The following is a 10,439-nucleotide window of genomic DNA, read 5'->3' as shown; positions in this document are numbered from 1 at the left end:
AGTGCAGTGGCAGGATCTCTGCTCACTGCAAGCTCCACCTCCCGGGATCACGCTATTCTCCTTCCTCAGCCTCCTGGGTAGCTGGGACTACAGGCGCCTGCCACCATGCCCGGCTAATTTTTTGTATTTTTAGTAGTGATGGGATTTCACCGTGTTAGCCAGGATAGTCTGATCTCCTGACCTCGTGATCTGCCCGCTTCGGCCTCCCAAAGTGCTGGAATTACAGGAGTGAGCCACCGCACCCGGCCTTTATAGACTTTCAACGTTTCTTTTGCTGTATTTTCTGTGCATCTTAGTATGAATATATGGAGACAAGGACAAATGTACATTTAAGTGGCTATATGAATTTTGCTTATATGGCTAATTGCTTATATGGATGTTGTAAATGACAAGATAAAATAGTAAAGTTTGATAAACTTATCTGTGCCCTATTTAGTTCACTTACTGTATAACTTAATTCAGTCACTAATAATTCGTTTAAAAGGTGTTTTTTAAAAGCTGCAAACCACTCTTTACTACACATTTCTGAATCAGGAAGGGGTAAACTGTGACACAGTTTTCTTGTGCCACTGACTTTTTTGGGGAGAAACGTTCTGCAATAAAATAAGAGTTTCCAAACTCCATTTTTTAAAAAGCTTGAGTTTTCTTCTATGATTAACCTTCACTCTCAGTCCCTTTTACCCAAGGAGTGGTTCCTAGGTCATCTTTTGGAAGTTCAGTTTCTGGAAAGTTTTCAGCAAACCTCTGCTGTGCTTTTCCCATTTGTTGTTCCTGTTCTTGTTTTGGAGAAGGTGAGTCTCTTTAATTCAGGATGGTTTATCTGTCTCCAATCTGCATGTGTTTGCCGAAGCTGAAGCTGTATCGGAGTTTTTATTCTCCCACCGTCGTTCCCTAGGCCTTCTCCTGTTTTCAACACATCTTTTTCAACGTCTTCTGATTTTTGTCGCTATCAGTAATTTCAGAATGAACAGATGTAGGAGCATCATCTCTTTGGAAATTTCCTTCACTTCCAATCTGTTCCTATGTTTTCCAGCTCTATCTTTACATTTTAGATTCTCCAATATCTTATTTTCATAGTCTGTATTCTGTAAAACATATTTTACTCATATATTTTTAAAATCCTTTTCTTCTTTCCAACTCATTTCCTTCTTAGTTAATGTTGGACCAACAAATGATTCATCTTTCTTATCAAGGAAAAGGTGAGCTCTAACCTGCCCTGGTTCACATCTGACACAGCTATCACTGCCAGGGTGCATGTCATAAGATAAGGACCTTACCTTACTCCTTTGTGGTAGATACTACTAATAAAATTCAAACTGGTAGCAGTAACTTTCTACATTTTTTATTGTCTAGAAACTTTTACCATATGTGTGTGTTGGTTTTATAATAAAAATAACACTAAAGAGGCCGGGCGCGGTGGCTCACACCTGTAATCCCAGCACTTTGGGAGGCCAAGGCGGGCGGATCACGAGGTCAGGAGATCAAGACCATCCTGGCTAACATGGTGAAACCCCGTTTCTACTAAAACTACAAAAAAATTAGCCAGGTGTGGTGGCGGGCGCCTGTGGTCCCAGCTAGTCGGGAGGCTGAGGCAGGAGAATGGCGTGAACCCGGGAGACGGAGCTTGTAGTGAGCTGAGATGGCGCGCGCACTCCAGCCTGGGTGACAGAGGGAGACTCTGTCTCAAATAAATAAATAAATAAATAATAACACTAAAGATATGAAAAAGAACTATAGCATGATTGAAATATTTTTGGGTGTGCATTTAAACAGGAAATGCAACCATTTAAGAAAAGAGGTACGTTGCAAAGAGAATTGTGTAACTATTCTTTGATTTAAGTAAACTTTGAAGGTTTATTCTGTCTTTTGTATACATTTTCCTCTTCAGATAGTAAAGTCCTTCCTATTGGAGTAAGAGCCATGTGATACCAGTTGGCATGCACAGGAATGCAATCCACATGCTTTATGCCATGTTGCTATCTGGAAGCAAGAAACTATTGCTGGGGATTTTATGCTATATGGAATTGAAATTCAAATCAGATTCATAATTATTACACTGGAAATAAACTGTTGCACAGTCATTGCCTACTGAGTTCTCCTCTCTGTAGAGTTCAGGCCACTGTATGATACGTTTGTCCATGTTTTATTTTTTACTCATAAATTCAGTGAAATTGTTCTCAATTTGACAGGTTCCAAATGTTAGTTGTTCTCCAAAGTGACAGATTCACTCATGTTACTTTGTTTAAAAGATGTAAAGCACGTTAAATTTTTAGGTGTTTGTTATTTCCCCTCTTCACATCCATGAGGATGTTATAATTGGATATATTACATCTCCCACAATCAATTTATGGAAAGCATTATAAATACCTTCTTGGGGCTCAGTTGACCTGTTCACCATCTCTTCTGCAAAAGCTTAATGTAGGAAACAGGAAATTTCCCCTTAAAGTCATCCAATCCTTCAGCAAATGTTTATGGAGCATGTACTCTGGGCTAGAGACTGGGCTGGGCCCTGGGGACACTGGAGACCAACACAGCGTGGTTCCCTGCCCTACTCAGAATGATCTCCCCTCAACCCATACATCCTGGGGACAAGTTAAAAATGTCATGTGTTAACCAAGGTATGTTTGCACTTGTAATATGCCTATTACAGGTTTCTTCTATGCTAATCGTGCTGCTGTATCAACATCAGTTGATTCAACAGAAGCCTCTATCTCCTGAGAATGAGAGGACTGAAGACCTTAGAGTGGTGGAAGAAAGTTCCACTCCAAGGGGAATTGGTTCGCTGCCTAGGATGTTCAGTGGAATCATCTGGAGATGTTTGAAAATACCGAAGCCGGGTCTCATCTCCAAAGGGTCTGATTTAATCAGCCTGGGCTGCCACGTGGGGACTTATAATCCCTTCTCAGTTGATTCTAATGTACATCAAGGCTGGGAACCCCTGCTCTAGGGACAATTATCTCCTGGCAGGTGGACAAGCCACATTCTCACACTTGCCTCTTGCATTGCCGTCCTGTGTATGAAAGAACTTAGTCATTTATCCTTTGTCTCTGGCCTATTGGTACCTGCTACGATGCTTTTGTAAAGATGAACATGTTCCCTTTTAAGCCTATATGACAAAATAAGAAATTCTGAAATAGTAATCTTAACTGTGAGTTACTAATTCACCTTCTGTCACTCAATGAATTGCTTGTTGTGGTTGAGCGTCCTTTATGAATCTGCGTGTGAAAGAGAGCCCACTTCAGATGCTACGTGACTGTTTGCTTCCCTTGTTTATCTTCTGGATAAAAAGGAGTCCTGAACATCCAGTACAGCAGTTTGTACCAACAAACGCTTAAGAGCTTGTCTTGTGATTCCTTTGTTCTAGGATTTCCTTGAACATCAGAGATGGGTGTTGACTGAAGCACCGCCCTTCCAGGACTCATGCCAGTTCACAGAGTCTATCTACAAGGCCAGGTAACCCCTCCTCCATGATGCATGTCTGTTATGAAATCTCTCTCCTCTTACTTGCATGGCCTGGCATTGCCCCTCTGCCAAGGAGACTATCAGCAACAAAGAGGTCAATTGCTTGCACCCCTCTCTCAGTGAGCCCCTGCCTTGAAGGTCTCTCAGCTACTTCAGGAACAGGTTGTCAGTATTTAAGGAGGAGACTGCCCACCCAATTGAGCCAAAGATTGGCCTTGCTGCCCTCTAAAAAGAATAAGCCATTCTCCTTGTGCCATTCTAGATTCTTCTTTGAAAGATAATGTTGCCATGCCTACAATGATGAGATGCTATAGGGTCCTCCCAAAGACAGCATTGTATACTTGGTCAGCTTTGACACAGCATCCTGTTTGGGGAGCAATCCAATGCATCAATCCATGTCTTAGGTGAAAAAGTTCATCCGGGCGTGGTTGCATTTCCCAGTCCTCTTTTCTGCAATAACTATGAGATTTCAGGGGGGAGAGGGGATGCTGTTGGGCTTTCTTTGGCGGGTCCAGTCTTAGGTAGATAAGGGGATATCAGAGGAGAGCCTCTTGCAGCATCTGCTGACCTTCAAGAGTCTTAAATTTAAAATATCGACATGTCAGAGTGCCATAGAAATTCCCTGGGCTCCTTCACTATAGTTTACTGTTTCATATAATATTGTAATGAGCTCTTATGTACATATTTGTGCATTTGTGGGAATTTATCTGTGAGATAAATTTCTAGTAGTGGAATTGCCTGATCACAGGATATGTTCACCTAAAATCTTGATAGATATTGCCAGTTGTCTTCCAATTTATTACCCACAATCGCCAGCCCCTGCCAGTACTGAGTCCATGTTTGCCCCTTGTTCACCAACCTGTATGGTTTCTCACTTTTTGATCTTCATCATTCCAATTATTAAAAATGGTAGTCCATTTTCATTTTAACGTACAATTCTTTAATCACAAATAAGATAGAACACTTTTCACATATTTATTAGCTATTTCTTTTTAAGTGCTTTTGTTCTTTGCTTTCTATTAGGTTATTATTATTTTTCTTAATTTAAAAAATTCTTTGTATACCATGAAAATTATATACTAAGAAATACTTTTTTATACTAAGGAATATTTTAATACCTACATACTGAGATACTTAAAGACTGTTTAGTTGCAAGTGTTGTTTTCTTCAGTCCATCAATGAGAGATCATTCAATTACAAGAGATAGAACTCAACTCATTTAAACAACAAAGGAGCCTGGTGTGTTGGCTAACTCCTGTAATCCCAGCTCTTTGGGAGGCAAGGCAGGAAGATCACTTGAGTCCAGCAGTTCAAGACCAGCCTGGGCAACATGGTGAGACCTCTGTATCCACAAAAAATGTTTTTTTTTGTTTTGTTTTGTTTTGAGACGGAGTTTCACTCTTGCTGCCCAGACTGGAGTGCAATGGCATGATCTCTGCTCAGGCTCACTGCAGCCTGTGCCTCCGAGGTTCAACTGATTCTTCTGGCTCAGCCTCCTGAGTAGCTGGGATTACGGGCACCCACCACCATGGCCAGGCTAATTTTGTATTTTTAGTAGAGACAGGGTTTCACCATGTTGGTCAGGCTGGTCTCGAACTCCTGACCTCTGATGATCTGCCCGCCTTGGCCTCCCAAAGTGCTGGGATTACAGGCGTGAACCACTGTGCCAGGCCTAAAAATAGTTTAAAATTAGTCAGGCATGGTGGCACGTGCCTGTAGTCCCAGCTACCTAGTAGGCTGAGGTGGGAGGATTGTTTGAGCCCAGGAAGCTGAGGCTGCAGTGAGGCCTGCCACTGCGCTCCAGCCTGGGCAACAGAGCAAGACTTTGTCTCAAAAATAAATAAATAATAAAGGACATTTTTTGGCTCACAAAATTAAAAAGTGATTACAATGTTAGGTGAGACCTGATCCAGCAACTGAAGAATCTCATTTCTTTATTTCCCTGTCTTCTGCTTTCCACATGGTTGGCTTCATCCATCAGCTCCAGCAACTGCAAGACCTCACTCTCACTCTATGCTTTCCAGAGAGAGATTCTGTCTTCCAGGGACTCCTGCCCAAGTCCCGGGATTTTTTCTTTCTCTCTCTCTGTCTCTGTTTCTCTCTCTCTCTCTCTCTCTCTCTCTCTCTCTCTCTCTCTCTCACACACACACACACATACACACACTCTCTGACATGATCATGTACCCATTCCTGATCTAATCAGTTTGCTCAAGGGGGGAGAGCATGCTAATTAGTTTAAGTCAGTTAGGATCCACCCCTTACCCAAAGTACATAAATGAGAATAGGGAATTAAAAATTCCCCCAAGAAAGAGGAGCCTCTATGAATAACTTCAGGATCAGGAGGTTATGAACATCCATTGTATAAGAGGAGACCAGTACAGCCTCAGAGTCTCTTATGAGTTTACCAAGTCATAGATTTCCTTAAGGCCTGCCTGAGCTTTTGGACTCAATTCTAGCAAATGGAAATCTGTGGCTTTAAAAGGCAAGTCCTCCTAACTGCAGACAATAGAGAAAAGAGCTACTGATGCCAGCAGGAAAGATGAAATGCTAGACCTAATTTTTAAAATTTTCATTAAATTTGGAGGCTAAAATGTTTACAGAAATGCAATCCTGTTTTATATTTAGTAACCATAAGTTTCCTTGTGAGGTTGTCTGTAAAAAGTCCTTTTCCAAGATTATCTGGCTTTCAAAGTTTGATATAACTCCTGCAAAATAAGATTCTAATCTCTAAAAACCTTGAATGCTGACTGAACTCTATTCAAACTGAGATTTGTAATTTTAGAAGTATAAACTACTGTTCTATTCTTTGTTAAGCACAATCATCTTAGAACACCCTCTTTCTCTCTTCTCCTTTTGTGCATAAAGGTGAGTAAATAGATGGCTGACTGATTCATCTTGAAACAATGTGTTCCAGGAAGTTTATTCCAACAGCCAATTTATCTTTCAGCTTTATGTTGATGTTTTCAGAGCAGGCTGTGGTGTGTGTGTGTGTGTGTGTAAATTTACCAGTACTCCGGTCCTCCCAAAACAACGTCTCAAATTGGCTAAGCAGTGTGGGTTTCCTTTGGGAAACCACATGCTACTGAGCAGGAAAATGGTGGGCATTTGTGGGCCTTTTTGACTCTCCACTTCCTTTTAAGAAAGCCAAAGGGTCCAGTCTTTCCACCCCAGCCTTCCTCTTCCAGCTTCCCTTGCAGCTGAAGTACAAGGATGTGATCTGGGCTTAACCAGTCAGACATGCTAGCCCCGGAGTTTTGAATTGGTGGCTGCTGATCCAAAGCAGTATAAAAAATGGAGTCAGAGTCGCTACAGCAATAACTGGTTTCCGGGAGCAGCAGATGCTGCACAAAACATGATGGCCATGTCCTCACTGGCAAGATTTTGGCTGTGGACCTGCAGCCGCCTGGTCTCGCTAATTCCTGACCCTTTCTCCTGTCTGCTTCTCAAGATTTCCCCATGTTTCTGTGAACCAGTTGCTTTTCAGTCAGTTCCTTTTTGGTTTAACCAGAGTTGGTTTCTGATGCTAAGAATGTTGACAGTTACAAGAAATAAAGAGAACATCCCTGCCCTAGACTCTGTGTCCCATTTTGCCACCTGAGCACCAGGAGTTCTTTGTGAAGACAGTCCATCTGGTTCTGGTCATGTTTGCTGTCTTGTTCCCTCCCCTCCTCCCCTCCTTCCTTTTTTCCTTTTTTCCCTCCTCCTCTCCTCTCTGAGGGACGAGCATCAGAGACATTCACCACACGCTCCCACCATCCCTCACTGGCTCAATATCCTCCACAGACCTTCCCTGAGAAGAGGCTCCACCCCGTACAACACAGCCTTCATCAGCAGAGCCCCGGGGCCACCCATTCCACTGGTTCATCCATCATGCCCAGACTCACCGCCAGGCGAGGACACAAGTTGAACCTAGTTTGCAACCCCCCAAATACTGAGAAATGAATTACTTTGGGAAATACTTTGTCCTTTTTCTGAAAAGATCCTTCCAGATTATCTTTGGCAGGGCTAAATTATTCCAGCTGAGCCTGACACCTGCTTCCTGAAGGCTCGGACCCTGCCGCTTACCTCCCTCCCTCCCTCAACACTCCCTCCCTTCCTTTTCGTAAGCATTCACTGAGCATCTCCTAGGAATGAGACAAGATGATGGAGTCTCAGCTCAACTCTCTGTCACTGAAGTCTCACTCTAGTAAGGTGCATTTACTCCAGTATGTCCTGTAACCCACAACGAGTCACTGCGTTCAGTGCAGTCAAGGCTATTCCTTCTCGTGTAGGTAACAGGAGCCTCTTCTCTTTTTTTTTTTTTTTTTTTTTTTTTTTGGAGACGGAGTCTCGCTCTGTCGCCCAGGCTGGAGTGGTGCAGTGGCCGGACCTCAGCTCATCGCAAGCTCCGCCTCCCGGGTTTACGCCATTCTCCTGCCTCAGCCTCCCGAGTAGCTGGGACTACAGGCGCCCGCCACCTCGCCCGGCTAGTTTTTTGTATTTTTTAGTAGAGACGGGGTTTCACCATGTTAGCCAGGATGGTCTCTATCTCCTGACCTCGTGATCCGCCCGTCTCGGCCTCCCAAAGTGCTGGGATTACAGGCTTGAGCCACCGCGCCCGGCGAGCCTCTTCTCTTTCCACTGCAAAGGATGTGCCTTCAGATCATCTGAATCATAAAAAAGGTGATATTCCGGCCCGGCGCGGTGGCTCAAGCCTGTAATCCCAGCACTTTGGGAGGCCGAGACCGGCGGATCACGAGGTCAGGAGATCGAGACCATCCTGGCTAACACGGTGAAACCCCGTCTCTACTAAAAAATACAAAAATCTAGCCGGGCGAGATGGTGGGCGCCTGTAGTCCCAGCTACTCGGGAGGCTGAGGCAGGAGAATGGTGTAAACCCGGGAGGTGGAGCTTGCAGTGAGCTGAGATCTGGCCACTGCACTCCAGCCGGGGCAACAGAGCGAGACTCTGTCTCAAAAAAAAAAAAAAAAAAAAAAAAAAGGTGATATTCCTCCTTTTTTCAAAAATAAATAGAAGAGCCCTCCTAAGCAGGAACCCCTCAGTTATGTCACAAGAGCCGTCCAGTAACAACTTCTGTCTGTCATAGCCAATGGCTTAAAGGCACCTAAAGTCCCAGTAAGGTTTTCCCAGACTCTAGTTCCTGGGAAGCTTTACCTGGAGGACAGTTGCAGGTAAAAGCCAAGCAACCAAGCTGATGACGAAGAAACCCACTGCCTGGGTCACGCTCAGTCCTTCAGGGTTTCCAGGGACCAAAGATGATGCACAAGAACAGGCCAGTTATATCCACTACCAGTCACTTCCAATAACCAACTTTGCATAAATGTGTCTGCTGCTGACATATATAGAACATGCACCCATATGCACATCTTTATAATAGTTTCATTATAAAGACATATTTTCAAAAAGTTATTGGTGTACATAAACATATGCCCATCTCCAATTAAAATAAACATATACTTAAGCTGTTTTTAGTTTTTGCTTCATAAGTTATAAATAGACTAAACCATTTACAAAATAATAAAACCCAGCACTAATCTTTTCTCTGCCGAAGACCACTTTCTGTGATCCTTACCTGAGCACACTTTTCACAGGCCACAGGACTGGAGGGTCAGATTTTCTGCATCTCCAGGAGCCTGGGTCATGCTGGTTTATAATCCTTCTGGCAGCTGGGCACAGTGGTGCATGCCTGTAATCCCGGCACCTTGGGAGGCCAAAGCAGGTGGATTACTTTAGGCCAGGAGTTCGAGACCAGCCTGGCCAACATGGTGAAACCCCACCTGTACTAAAAATGCAATTAGCTGGGCATGGTGGTGCACACCTGTAATCCCAGCTACTGGGAGGGCTGGGGCAGAAGAATCTCTTGAACCTGGGAGGCAGAGGTTATAGTGAGCCAATTTGTGACACAGCGCTGCAGCTTGGGCAATGGAATGAGACTCTGCTGGAAAAAAAAAAAAAAAAAGCCTTCTGGCAGAAATTTAGTCAGGACCTGGGAAGGATTATTTCAAATTAGGTCCATCACGAGGGAAAAGGGAAAGGAATTCCCAAGTGACACCACCCCTCCCACCCCACGACAGTTTGAGGATGCCTCTGTCTTCACCTGCTTTGTGCAGATCTAGGTTCATTGTCTCCAAGGAACTAGCTTTCCTACAGCTTCTAGAAGGGTCCATTTTGGAAACTACAGGCGGCTCTGAGGTTTGGTTTCTGAAGTTCTGAGAGAGGTATCTGCTGCAGCTCAGGAGGTCCCTACGCACCTGCCAAGTAAATGCAAGTTTACCTGGGAGAGAGTCAAGCCTGCTCTTGAGTCCTAGGGCTTAAAGTCTCAGCAGCTTACACAGAAAACTGTGTTCCTCAGCCCACTCACTGAGCAGGACTTTAAGTCCTTGGCAATGCTCTAATGGCAATCCCTTAGTAAAATAATTTGTCATCAGTTTAAACCCTAAAAATAGACTACATTCTTTACACTACATAGATTTACAACCAACCTTTTTGATTGTTTTCCAAGTAGTTTATTTTATTTTTGAGACAGGGTCTTACTCTGTCACCCAGGTTGGAGTGCAGTGGCATGGTCGTGGGTCATGGAAGTCTCGACTTCCCTGGGCTCAGGCGATAGGCCCACCTCAGCCTCTGGAGAAGTTAGGACTACAGGCACATGCCACCATGCCAGGTTAATTTTGTTATATTTTTTGCAGAGATAGAGGTTTCATCATGTTGCCCAGGCTGGTCCTGAACTCCGGGACTCAAGGGGTCCACCCGCCTCAGCCTCCCAAAGTGCTGGGATTATAGGTGTGAGCCACTGCACCTGACCTCAGATATTTTAAGTAAAAAAAAATTTACCTGAAAAAATTTGTTTCAACTGCCAGGCACTTGGCAAAACACTCTCCAAATATTTCAGTGATTATCATCATACATTTGTATAGAACTTTAAATAGTTACCAATGGCCAGGTGCACAGGCTCACACCTGTAATCCCAGCACTTT

At 43.8% G+C, this 10,439-nt stretch overlaps 1 pseudogene; it reads right to left on the bottom strand.

Moving 5' to 3' along the window:
* Positions 1 to 204: 204 nt before the first annotated feature.
* Positions 205 to 9,629, bottom strand: LOC117066068 (annotated as a pseudogene).
* Positions 9,630 to 10,439: the final 810 nt, after the last annotated feature.

This window comes from Trachypithecus francoisi, unplaced genomic scaffold (assembly GCF_009764315.1).
Source record: "Trachypithecus francoisi isolate TF-2019V2 unplaced genomic scaffold, Tfra_2.0 Lachesis_group2, whole genome shotgun sequence".
NCBI lineage: Eukaryota > Metazoa > Chordata > Mammalia > Primates > Cercopithecidae > Trachypithecus > Trachypithecus francoisi.
Note: the sequence above shows the minus strand (reverse complement) of the source record. Positions and strands in the feature narration are given on the sequence as shown.